Genomic DNA, 14,333 nt, shown 5'->3' with positions numbered 1-14,333 from the left:
AGAAAAAAGGGGTGGTGGCCCTCTACAGCTTGAACCTTGAAGAAAAAGTTTTTGAAGTCGTGGAAAGATTCGTCAAAAAGGGTGAAAATCCTCCGACCTTGAATGGCTCGGAAGGATACCCATTGTTGTTTGTTGTTTAGCCCACTAAAGGGCTTAGTCATATGGAAAAGATAAAAGAAGATTCTCAATGAAGTCGGGAAGTCTAAAGCGTGACTTATAAACTGATAAATCTTCAAAAAACCCCAGGAATTGGGGTGGAGTTGAGTAGGGGCAACCTTGCAATGGTGCAAACGGACATCTCGAAAGCCGAGAAAGGGAGAAAAACACCCAAACGGGTGATCATACATTCGTACATGAAGAAAAAATGAGGGGCTGCCTCATTAACCCTTCCAAAGCAGACCCGGTCTTCAGGACCCGGGATTATCAATTCATATTTGGGCTCGTCCTCGTCCGAAGTATAGAGCCTATGATGAGTTCGGAGGTGAGTGATGAATTCAGCGTCGACCAACGGTTCCTCCCCAAGGACCGTATCGTCAACCCACTGAGAAAGAATGTCTACAGAAGCCATTTTTATGTAAAGAAAAGTGGCAGAAAACCTACAAAAGGGAAAAAGAAAAAGAAAATCAAAAACAAGGCCACTAAAGAAGAAAGATTCGAAACTAGAATCTACGGGTCAACCTATCTACTCGCCAAACAAAACATGCAAACAAAAATGACATGAGAAAAGCAGAACTAACCTTTATCCGAAAATGGAGGTTGGAGAAGAACAGAAGTCTTCGAACGCAAGGATGCAACGCGAACAAGATAAGAAGAAGTTTGAAAGATCGCAGAAACGGAAAATGGAAAGAGAGGGAAAGTATTTATAAATAGGCTAAGGGGCATAATGGTAAAAACGAGGCAGTCATTAATGCGACTGCACCGTTACCAAAGCCCTCAATCCCTAAATAAACCCTCAACGGACACGACGCTTGAATTGACGTAACTGTCAGAAACTAAAAGTCGCGGAAATCACGTCGGTTTCCAAGATCCGTGTTCTTTCAAACAAGTCGACTACGAACCCGAGTTAAATACTTGAACCCAAACTTTAAAAAGATTTGGGCTCAAGTAGGGGCACTGTTCATACCCTGGCCCAATGTTAAGGGCCCAGGTCCAATCGAAAGGCCTGATCCATTGGATTAAGCCTAGCAAAGCACCCACCTCCACTCACGAGGTCGGTGTCCACCCCGACTTGGTACGAAGAAGTCGGTTGTGAGATTAGCTGGCAGGTAAACACCCATTCAAATGAGTAACCGCCCCTAAAATCTATCTAACCACTTCCTAAAGCCATATCTTAACCTCCCTAAGATAGTGGGACGGTTATTATCCTAAAGATACGGCACTACTCCAACGGTGGTTATTGGCTCACCACTATAAGTACACTGACACACCTCAGGTATTCCTAAGTCCAATACTCTCTAAGACCTGCTTACACCCTTGCTAACTTAGGCATCGGAGTGTCCTTGCAGGTACCACCCCCCATTCACACGCGAGCACAAGTCGGACGGAGCCTCCCGAGTTGCGGATAAACCTAGAGTTCTCCTCCACTATACACTTGGGCCGCCAAACGCCATCCATTGGACTAATCTCCGGTTACCTACCGTAACATATATATATATATATATATATATATATATATATATATATATATATGGATCTAATCAAATTTTAAAACTAATTTATAGAAGAAAAAGAAAAAAAAAACACTCAAAAACACTTATAAAAATTAGATTTTTTTCTTCTAAAACTTTTAAGTAGAGTATTCAATCTGTTGGGAGTGGATCCTCTTTAGTGAAAAAAAATTAGATGATGTCCAGTGTTTAATTTTATCTTTTATTACTCTCTCTCTCCTATTTATTTTTGATCCCACTTATAAAATTAAAGATAAAAGATCATACTTTATTCTCTCAAATATTAAAAAAAATGAAGAGAATCCATTTTCCCAATTTAATGACCATTTAAAAGCGTAAATTGGGGTTACAAAAACACCATAAATCCAACAAATAGTCACACCCCTATTCATAAAGTTATTTTTCAATGTAGCTAAATAACAATGATGACTTTATGATAGATTGGATGAAAATCAATATTATTGATGTAAATCTAAAGTAGTTCCAAATTCGAGGATTTTGTGTACCCATCCTCTTTGTGAAGTTTTTCGGCCATGCAACTTTTCTTGCTTTTAAACATACAATGCATCCACATGTAAGATGGGGACTAAGTTTGAATTTTGTTTATATGATATTGATAGAGAAAGAAAAGATAAGGATTGATTGATTGCCTTTCACTAACACAGCTTAAAAGCCCAAGCAAAAACCACTTTATTATTATTATTATTATTATTATTATTATTATTATTATTATTATTATTATTATTCGGAGTAATGCAGATATTATTTTTTGTTTTAAACGGTGGTTTCTTCGCCTATACATTTTAATTGGCAACAAAATAAAGAAAGAGAGAATTAATGTATGTAAAAACTAAAAAAATAGTCGAGGAGTTATAGTTTAAATAATATAATTTTTTTTATACTTATTTAAAAGTTACGGGTTGAAATTTCATTCTTAATTTTAATAATTAAAAAAACAAAAACAGTATCTTTTCTAAAAAAGTTAATTATTTAATAATTTAATAAATATTGTTTTAGAAAAACGTTAGGGGAAGGTTTGAAAATTGAAACTATTGGCTGAATAGTGTTATAATATGAGACTTCAATGGATTAAGTGGGACACATTGTATAGACCAAAAAATTAAGGAGGATTAGGATTTAAGGATCTGAAAGCTTTTAATCTGGCCATGCTAGAAAAACATGGATGAAGATTGATAACCAGACTAAATTCCCTAGTTACTAAAGTATTCAGAAGCAGGTATTTTAGATATTCTTCATTTCTAAAAGCTGACATTGGATACAATCCGTCATGGGTTTGGAGGAGTCTATTAGAAGGGCGAAAGGTTCTGGAAAAGGGGATTTTCTGGCAGATTGGGAAGAGATCAGCAGTGAAGATTTGGGAAGATTGCTGGGTTGGAAGACAAGGATCGTTGACACTGAGACAGAATCAGGAGGCTAATCCAAGCTTAATTTGGGTCTCTCAACTCATCACTGAGGAAGGTAATTGGAATGAGCATCTTATAGCCAACAACTTCACATCAGAAATTACACAGGAAATACTTCAAATAAACATTAAAGAAGAAGATAACTTGATTTGGTACAGAGAAAAAGGGGGTTCTTACTCTGTAAGGTCAGGATATGAGGTATGCTTCAATTTTTTTCACCCGCCACTCGAAAGTCTTCCACCAATTTTCGGAGACAAAAATCTATGGAATTCGATTTGGGATCTTGACTGTCCAGCCAAAGTTAAGGTCTTTACCTGGAAAGCTCTCCATAATGGTTTTCCGGTGAGGCACCGACTGCACGCCCGCATTCAAGCTGTCCCTGCGATTGCCCAAGATGCGAAATGGAAGACGAGACTTTGACCCACTGTTTGCTTAATTGCATTTACTCGCGGCAAGTGTGGAATCACATGGGGTTCTTGTTCAACAATCCAAATAGAGTGGATGCAGAGGATAGTTTTGGCAATTGGTGGAGGGAGATGCAGGTAAAGATAAAACAAGAGAGTTTTAATAAGAAGCAACGAAGTCTTCTTGCGATGGTGCTATGGAGGATTTGGATATCTAGAAACAATTGGCTTTTTGATGGCAAAAGGAGTGAACCGGCTGCTATTTGAGAAGAGGCATACAACATTCTCATGCTTTTTATTTGTGGTAGTATATTTAGCTAAATTTAATTTAATTTATAATATATTCACTTTAACCACTTAACTAGTGTGTATGATTTGGTGTGTTTATGTAAGAATTCAATTTTTGGTAAATAATTTTTTTTTGCTATTTTAAAATTTATTTTGCGAAATTTTAAACTACGGTTCAACAAAAAATAATAAGACTAGTCCAATAATAAAAAAAACAAAAATAAAAAAAAAAGAAGAAAAGAAAGAAATGAAAAAATAAATAGAAAAAGACAATTAATAAGGTTAAAATTAATTTTATGAGAGCAATTAATCCTCCTAAGTCAAGTTTGACTAGTAAATAATAAATATTAGCTTACGGTTGATTTATTTTTCTCACTAGAGACTTTTTGAGTTGTTCACTTTTAGTGACAGTTTTGCGTGTGTCGAGAAAAACTCTAGTAACCGAAAACCTCGGATCAATAGTCAAAATAATTTCTACCCAACTAAATGTGCCTCAAGATTTATATTATCCATCCATTCATGATTTATTTATTTAAGAATAAATCTTAGCCATCCATTCATGATTTACTCCCTTAAGAATACATAGTAGCCATTAATTATTTTACCACACGGTAAAATTTACTTTGAACCGAATTTTGACTAGTATTCCGCAAACAACTCCTAGAGACCCCAAATCTTCTCACTTGGCATCCAAGTAACTTGCATCTCTTTCTCAACCTCTAGGCCGCGACTATCTTAGTCTTTCACCCCTCTCTGCTGTGTTTTAACATCGAGTAACTAACTGCGGTTAACTATGGATAAGCTCGACAAGCAAGCGCTGACCAAGCTTCCTCATTTTTACGCCCCTTATTCATTGAAGCCCAGCCCTTGACCACGAAACTTTTAGCCACTTTTACTATCATAAATTCAACAAAGACTTTGAGTTTTTTTTAAGGAAGCACTGGCCACAAAATTCACATAACACTTTACACATTTTTACACTCTTTTGATCGAATTCTTGAGAGAGGAAGAGAGAAAATTCTTGTACATATTCTCTGCACCCATGCCCCTATTTTAACTCTTCTTCCATTGTTCTTCATGTGTTCTTCAAGGACTCAAACCATACAAACACAAACTTTTGCCCATTTTCGCTAATTCTTGCCTTTATACCAAAATTTTGGCTAGGTAGTCTCTTGTTCTTCCTCTTTTTCTTTTCTATTTTTTTAAAAAAGTAGCCATGATGAATTCTTACTCTTCTCCATGTATAGAGAACTCCTCTTGAAGCACTCATGGAGCACACCTAAGGAGTTAGAAAGATTCGAGCTCAAAGTGGTTGAATTTCGATGTTTTTGCAACACTTTCAGCCAAAAACAAAATTGCACCACTACCAGCTGTGTTTCTGCCCTTATGTGCACGCTTTTTAGCAATAGATAGTCTCAGCGCATACAAGTTGTCTCTCAAATATTGATACAGAACATCATCAGAACAAGTCTTAAGACACAAAATGCAGAAAAAAAGTTCTTCTTTCCAAGCTTACGTAGGGATGCCCTTGAACTCTAACATTTCCTCCAAAAGCAACCAAATCCAAGATTCAACACTGCAGACTTCAAGAACTACAATAAACACTCAGATACAATGAGAATTACTCTGAAATTACAAAAAATGCATGCTTCTAACGCTTCTTCCAGATTAAGATTCCACAAAAACTCATGCTAGCTCAGCTCCAAGTCCCTCAATTTCAACAGCAAGAAAGAAAAGATTTCTCATACTGACAACAGCAAGAATTCAAAAATTAAACTCTGCATTAAAAAAAATAAACAAGCAGATGAGCAAAAATCAGTACTTGGCAGACAGATCGATGGAGTAGTGGGTGAACGAGAAGGAGAGGTAGATCTCGGATCTGGCCGCCGTGATAACGCTGGATCTCAGATCGGGAGAGCTGTAAACTTGCTAGCTACTTCTACTAATTAGAAACTCGAATCAGGGAAGAACGACCAGGTTAGAGTCGAGGAGTTTACTACCGACGACATTGAAAAAGCATGCAGCGACGCTCGCCGCAGAGAACGAAGAGGCGAGCAGGGAGGCAATTTGGGTGGCGAGCCAGCGACAGAGACGAAGTAAACGAACCGGAGACAGAGGGATGTGGGTGGGGTGATCGACGCTGGTTGCGTCAACGAGGAGAGGAGGAGCTGAGGAGTGCTTACCGTGAGAAGCAGCTATTGGTGGGGGTTGCTCTTGTCTGAGTTCTCTGATAGGGTTTAGGTTGTGTGAATTGTGAAAGTGAAGGGAGATGGAGCCTTCTGTATGCTCGTATGGGTTTTCTTTTTCTTTTTTCTCCGTAAAAAACGATGCCGTTTCAAGCAACAATAAAAACCAGAACCTTTATAAACCCGGCCGGTTCAACCGATTCACCGGTTAACTATTGGTTCGACCGATTCACCGGTTAACTATCGGTTTCGACCGATTTTTTACCGATTTTTTGTAGAACGGTTTTAGGTGTCAACCGGATCGGCCAGGTGATCGATTTCTGATTAACCCGATTAAACCGGCTAGTCCGGTCCCATTTTCAAAACCTTGATAAAAATAAAAAATTGCACTCCTGAAAATTCAGCCACTAAATGATAATAAAAGTCACGTGTATAAGAGTTAAAAAGAGGTTAGAAAACTTATTTTAATCCTATGGAACAGTGGTGTAAACGTAAGAAGGATGTTATGGTCATTTTTGGATAAAAAAGAGGGTTAAAATGTAATTTAATGAAAACATAAATAAAATTTTGAACTAAGTGTCATCAAAGATAAATTAGTAAAGTATATAAATTAATTGGTCAAGATTATAATTACAATAGAGTTTTGAGTCTAAATAAAAATTTTAGTAAAAGTTAGAAGTAAAATAGTAAAAAGTGATAACTAGAATAAGTAAATAAATTAATAAAGAGTAAAAATGATCTTTTAGGTCCCTAAGGTAGAATTGTCATTAGTTAAAAGTATTATGGATAATTTGGTCATAGAAAAATATTAGAATTAACCCGATAACATTTTGACGATAAATCAGGTTAGATGGTAAAATTAGAGTACTTAGAGGCATATTAGTAATTTTAGGCATAAAGTCAAATTAAAAATAATCAATGAACTCAATGAAGGAGAAAAGGTATATTAGGAAAAAATATGATGATAAAATGGTGAAGTAATAACACTAGTGGTAAAAGCGTCACTAAAAACCTAAAAAAACTAGAAAAAAAAACAAAGTTATGTATAGAAAGGATAAAATTGAAAATGTACAAAAATTCCATGAACAAAATGGTAAAATATGTGACAAGGCTGAGATATTTTAAGAAATGACTGGGCACAAGTTTTCAAAAAAAGGGCAGAGAAGTCCCTTAAAGATAAATTTCATTGAGATGTGACGCGAAAAAAAAATTGTAAATCCCAAGGTGCTTGAGGTTGTTTGGAGGCGGGTATTACCCACTGACTGCTAAAAATCTGTTTTCCTTTTGTGCGTATATTTTGGCGTCAAGCTTTGCGACGATTGCTTGTGTCACGAACTGGTGGTATTCTTAACCATGTCAACTCGTATGCACGAACGGACGCAATCAGGAAATCATATCTAGGACTAGTTCCTAGGTAACGTCGGGTTGCGGGGTAGTCAACCGACGCATGAGCTCATGGCCTGCAAAGGACCAGGCATGCATCATACTTGGTTGTTGCATTCTCTATGTTTGTGATTGCTTACTTGTACCTGCGTTTGTATTTTGTCTCTGCTTCTTATATTTCGTGCTTGGTTAATGGTTACTATTCTGCTATATACTTGTGCTTGTACTTGTTTGTGTGACTTACTGACCTAATTGAGCGAAGTCTTACACTTAGGCTGCGGAACCCCTTAGGTTTTCTTGTGATGTACCCTGGCTGGGAAGCTTAGGTTTTCACCCCTTACTTTCCCATTCCGCAGATGCAAACCAACAAGATCTTCTTTGAGTTTTCAACCTTGGGACTAGCAAGCAGCAGTAGCATTACCGGAGGATCAAAGCGACTTTTCTTACTTCCACACAGTATTTCTGTGTTTCTTCAGCTATCCAAGATCGATGACCAGCAGTAGTTATAATAATAGCAGTAGTAGTAACAATATTTGCACTCGCTCTATATAGACTTTTAGAGGACTAAGTGCCTTTGTAATTACATATGTAAACAAGTTAGAATGGTTCCAGACTAGAGTGAATCTTGTGAGTCGAGGTCTGTTAGTATAAAGATAGAGTCTGTAAATATTTTCATAAATAAGCAATGACGTAACCCAATGTGAATCATGATGTACTAAATGAGCTTTCGGACATATATGTATGATATTACTATGTTTTTTGTATTTTCTTTGCATAATGTATATATTATCTATTTAACTATTATCTATTTCGTTATATCTATATATGTGACATGTGATCTCGACTAGCGCTACAGGCTCATATATATATATATTTAATATAAGGTCTAAAATCTCTAAAGAAAGTTATGTAATAGCGCCTGGCGGTTAGCAATGGCCATAACGTACTAGAAGTTGGGTCGTTACAGTCTCTATAGAAGTCTTCTCGCAGATTACGAAAAATTTGATCGTAGGAGAAGCATGGTCCCACCTGACTTAGAGACACGTGGCAAAACCCTAATTTCTCGCCATTTACGTGATGCCAGCTCCTCCCTGACACCTGCGACGTGTCGTTGTCGCAGCTTCTGGCTGATTCCAAGATGCCACGCGTTTATCATCTGCTACGACCATTCAATTCCAAATTACCAAAACCGAACCGATATAAAAGAATAATTTACATCGTATAAACGTTTCCTAATATTTGTTAGCCCAAAGAAAAAAACTTAATTTTGACTTCTCATACAACATTCCTTTTATATAGGTGACGTAATGAAGTATGAGAGCATGAGTTTTTACCAGAAGGAAATCTCACTGTTTTTATTTTCTTTAAAAATATAAAAGATAAAAATTTTAAGTGCTTTTCAATTCCTTAATGGAAATTGACTGGTAGGTAGGCTCAAAAGTCCAAACATTGGCAAAATAAAAGTCCACAAAAATTGAGACATGATGAGAATTTTGCTTTTGAAACGAAACCTTTGTGGCTTTTACACTTAGCTTTCACACACTATATCTATATTCTCCTCATTTTTTTTATTTGTTTTTCTATGTGTATAAATGAGTCTACTCTAAGTCTCCCACTCAACACAAAACAATAATAAATAATCTTATGATTACTCATTACAATTAGTAAAACATAGAAATTATAGAACTCCATCATCATCATCATCATGTCCAACAAATTGGTCACCTTCTTCATCACCTTGGTTCTTCTTCTTAGCTTCATCAGCTTAATCCATGCATCTCGTCCTAACTTTGCATCACTCAATGGATTCTCTTCATTAAATAAGGTAATTAATTAATTAATTAATTAATTAATTCAGATGCCTTCTCAATTCTCTTATCAATTTTTGAAACTATGAAATAAATATATAAATTATTATATATCTAGTATTTATTGAGTCTGAAGGCATATTCTAATTCTTTTATAAAAAATTAAAACTATGAAAATTGTTATTATTATTGATCTTTATTTATTTTCTTATTATTAATTATTGGGGGTGTGAGAATAATTTTAATTTCGTTTTGAATGGAAGGATATTATTGTTGGTACTAAAGAAGCAAAAATGGAAGGTTTGGAAGAAGATGAGAAGAGTTGTGATGAAGGAACTACTTCTGACAATGAAGAATGCTTGATGAGAAGGACCCTAGTTGCTCATACAGATTATATCTACACTCAGAAGCATCATCCAAAACCTTAATTAAAATAAACTAGTATCATCATATCAATCAAACAAGAATAAATAATGGGAGTAAAAAGAATCTATATATAAATATATAGTTATTTGTGTGTGTCATTCAGGTACAAATCTATACATACTGATCTCTTGTTCATAGATAAATATATTTTGTTTTGATTTTCATTTTCCACATGTAATGTATGTATTGTTCTAGTTATTATTATTCTTATTATTATTATTATAAGAATATGCAAATAATATATATATAGAAGAACAGATGATTGTGTTTTTACTACAAGGAACATACTAAAGTGAACAAAAAATCAAAACTTTTAAAAATAAAAAATATCTAAAACTCAGTTAAAAAAATATTCAAAATTCAAAACCAATAAAACTCATCCTTAGTATGTTTCATATTGGATTATATTTTTGTTTAACAATTTGCTATAGTATATTAACTGAATTTCGATTGTTATAGTATTGATTCTTTAACTTTATTTTTTTAATGGTTAAATAATAAATATAAGGAGTTAGAGAGTTAAACTTTCCTTTTACATATCAAAAGGCCTTTAAAAAACCGTCGCAAAACTGTTAAAAAACTGTCGCTATTTTTCGCTTCTCTTGACGAAAATGTCTTTAAATTAAAACTAAACAAACACTTAAACGTAAATAAACCGTTAAATTAACCAGTCGAAAGAGCATAATAATTCTACTAAATCATAAGCTTCAAGACCCTTCTTCTCAAGCAAGCAACAAATAAAGGCACCAATAATCAATCATTCAGCACTAACCACAACAAATCTGAAGTAACATTCCACAAGATTAAACACTTTAATTAATCATATACTATATTATAAAATTACATATAAACTGTTAATAAATATATATAATTAAATGATTATATATCATAAAAATATTAGAACAATCACTAATAATCTAAAACGAGAGCTAAACAATATATTACAATACACAATTAGTAGATCATTTCTGATCGTAAAAAATTTAAGCATCAATAATTTTAGTCATAAAATATATAAACTAACTCGATATTCATTAAATATCAGTATAAGTATTCAAAATATTGTTAATACTAGCTATATATCGAATTAGGCTCAATTTGGGTAAACAGCTTAATTAAACTCTTTTTAAAAAAGTAACTTAAACAATAAATGACTATATTAAAAGTAGCTTATAAATAAGTTATTTTGTATTTGAATTTTTAGTTCTAAAAATACTCATTTTAAAAAAAAAATATTATGAGAGAAGTCATTTTTTTAAATTTTTCTATAAACTCCTAAATAGTTTCTTAAAAATCTGTAATTTAATTTTGAAAATTGCACCAAATATTAATACTACTACTACTTTTTATAAGTCAAAAATTTTTAAAAAATTACTTTTAAAATTTTTCAAACGAATCCTTAGTCATTTGAATTAATTTATATCTCTTTATTTTTAAAATTGTTGATACTTACATTTTTTATATAAAAAATACTTTATTAAAAAAAACATAATAATAACAACTCTCCATTCAATGTCGAATGTCCTTCTCATGAATATAAAACTCATGACTCATCAGATTTTATTAACAAAAGAGGTGAAAACAATCACTTCTTTTCAATCTACAGTAGTTTAGCAATTAATTTTAAAAAATGTTAATTAAGCACTACTGCACTAGTACTATACTAATACTAATCAAGTGCTAATAAGACCAAAGTTGGTGACTGGTGAGTGACCACAAGAGAGAGAGAATTAGACACTAAAATCCATGGTTTTGGAGTCAAACAAAGTCAACAGTTATGAGACAACAATTAGTGGTTCTCGTGATTAACATTATAATAGCATTAAGTTTACTATTATAGATTACTGAATTTTCAAAATGTAACATCATAATTTGTTTTCTATCTTAAAAAATCAAACCCTCAAATGTAACTATCATTTGTCCAACACCTAACTCTGATGATGCACAAAAGTAAAGGGAAGTGTCAAACACGGCTCTATTATTTTGTCAACACTTTCATATAATGTTTTGTCCCTTGGGAAAAATCAAACTCATTTTAAAAATGTGAGGAATCTAAGTAGTACTATCGTTTTTCTTTTCCTTTAATTTTTCAACAAAATATTTGGATGGTGGTTTCTTTTTTATTTTTTTACTTTTAGTTCTTATATCTAAATATTACCTAAATCAATATTCTTACTAATTTTGGTAAAATAGAAACATTTTTAATAATTAACTTAATTCTAATCGTCTTTTAGAATATTTTTTTATATATTTTATTTTTTTAAATAATTATTGCTGCTTAACTTCAACTTGTGAATAGTAGCTGATTATTTTTGTCTACTCCAATGTTGGAAGACTTGTTCCAAGTTGTGCCGAGTCTGATCAATAACAACTCAAAGTATAAATAGGTGCTTCCATTTAAAGATTTGTCGTTGGCCAATAAATTATTATATATAAAGTGAAATTTAAATTTCTAATACTTCTTTAAACAGGCTAATGAGTTAACTATTATTAAATTAACCAAATTTGGTTTCTAATTAGTTAATTAGTTAATTATCACACCAATAGTTTCCCCTTCTTCTTCTTTTTTTTTTTTTGGATTTTTTCTTGCATAACCATGAAAAGTGAATAAAGCCAAGCCTTATCCTACTAACTTCTTATAATTGCCAAATGAAAAAAAAAAAAACCTTCTCATTAGAAAATGGGGCTATGTATTCTAAACTATTTTGGGTTGCATATATTTATTTCAATAGGGACTCGGCCCAAATCTTAAACATAGAGAAAAACTTGTCTCAAACTAAAAATAGCTGTACCCAAAAAAAAAAAAGAAATTAACTCTAACTCTAGTTCTCTACCTAGCAAATAATCGATGCGGACTATACTAATTTTTTGTCTTATCTTAAAAAAAAAAGCAAAACTTTATAAGGACAAAGAAATCGACAAATTCTTTTCCATTATTACTATTATTATTTTGCATAAATCATTGATTTGATTCATTTATAATTGCATATGAACATATTTTTTATGTGTTTCGGCTCAATCCAATAAAAATTATGAGTCCGTTTACAGATCATCAACTCGCTGGGTACTCAACCCGTATCTAGAGGTGATTTACGTGCCACTTTATATCCTGTTGAGAAGATTTAAACAACTAGCGGAAGCTTTCAAGTAGACGTACCTAAGATAAAGGACCTACCAAAATAAAAGATCTATCCAAACACAATAAGAAGGGACTTATTCTTCTCCAAAAATATCTCACATTTTATCTTAATTAGCCATTGTATTGTATAAACACTGACTTTAGCATTAAAGTATTTTTAAAGGTAATCTCACTCGACGACCCACTGATGACTCAAACAACTTTTTTCTGTATAGAGTTTGCATTTAGATCCAAATTCCCTCTCATAATCAATTGCTGTAGACCCGACTCCATCCAAACCGCTACTCACCCAAACAACCAAACACTATGGAGTCTATTATCTTCACCAAGTATTCAAAATTAATTCAGGACTTATAAATGATAATAGCATCCATCTGATGTGTGTGCCTGCGTGGTGTCACTATCACAATTTAAATGATCAAATGAAGTTATAAAATTATATATATATATGAGAGGTCTAGACATCTATAATGTGTGATTAATCACTAACCACCATGTGATTAATGCTTTTCCTTTGCATGGAGTTATGATATTATATTTGATGTTAAATATGATGTGCATTAGTAACTAACTCGCCATCTATTATTCTATGAGTGGGTAGGAAAAACTCTTAATAGTATTTGAGTGGAGTTAACGATATATGACAAATTACCCCCCCCCCCCCCCCAAAAAAAATCATATAATTCGCCTTAATTCATTTTAAAATTCAAAACTTAAAATACCAAGTGCCTTATCTCTTTATGTTTGGTAATAAAAAAATATATATATACTTATTATTTTTAGTTTTACAAAGATAGGGTTTAAGAATACTTATAAAAATATTTTTCAAAACCACTTTATGTTTTCTAAAGTTAAAAATTTTAATATAACCGTATATATTAACGAATATTTAATTGATTTTTTTTATTACATAACTACAAATTCAATATAAAAAATATTAATGTCTATTTAAACATTATAATTCTATTTTTAATGGATTAATTAAATTGTGAATTTCATTTGTTTATTATTCAGTCACTTTCTCTATCCTTAAAATATTTAAATAAGATCTAAGTGAATATATCAACTTTGGTGTGAAAAAGAAATCCAGTTCTCTCTTATTATATATGTATGAATTTCCTGTATAAGAGAAATTATAAGGTGATTAATTATTGTACACAACCTATAAATATAAAGTTCACAACCATAAAATAAGAGACTCTGGTTAGAATTAGTTGGAAATTGGAATGAAAAATTTGAGTTTGGTTCAGTGGCCCTGTCACTCTCAAACCTATTAAGGAAGGTGACACATTATTGTTTCAAATTTGAAATATGCGTGAATTGATTGCCATAAATTCTATTCAAATAAATGGAGAGACATAACAACAGTCTCCAGATTTTGACCAAACCTAAACCCACCTCATCCAGATTCTTTCACCATGACCATTTACCTTTTCTCCAAAGGACAAATATTATTATTATTATTATTATTATTATTATTATTATTATTATTATTATTATAAAAAACTCTAGCCTACATATTAAAGTTATTATTATTTTATATTTTTTTATAAATAATTAAAGTATTAAAGTGTAATATGAAAAAAAGGATATGCTTGTGACCTTTGG

At 32.6% G+C, this 14,333-nt stretch overlaps 1 long non-coding RNA gene across 1 annotated transcript; it reads left to right on the top strand.

Annotated features, from left to right (window-relative positions):
• Window positions 1-8,809: 8,809 nt before the first annotated feature.
• LOC130935847 (uncharacterized) lies at window positions 8,810-9,865 on the top strand. The gene is made up of 2 exons (XR_009067971.1): window positions 8,810-9,177; window positions 9,424-9,865. It is a non-coding gene; the product is annotated as an uncharacterized LOC130935847 (long non-coding RNA).
• Window positions 9,866-14,333: the final 4,468 nt, after the last annotated feature.

The sequence above is a fragment of the Arachis stenosperma genome, chromosome 6 (assembly GCF_014773155.1).
Source record: "Arachis stenosperma cultivar V10309 chromosome 6, arast.V10309.gnm1.PFL2, whole genome shotgun sequence".
NCBI classification, from domain to species: Eukaryota; Viridiplantae; Streptophyta; class Magnoliopsida; order Fabales; family Fabaceae; genus Arachis; species Arachis stenosperma.
Note: the sequence above shows the minus strand (reverse complement) of the source record. Positions and strands in the feature narration are given on the sequence as shown.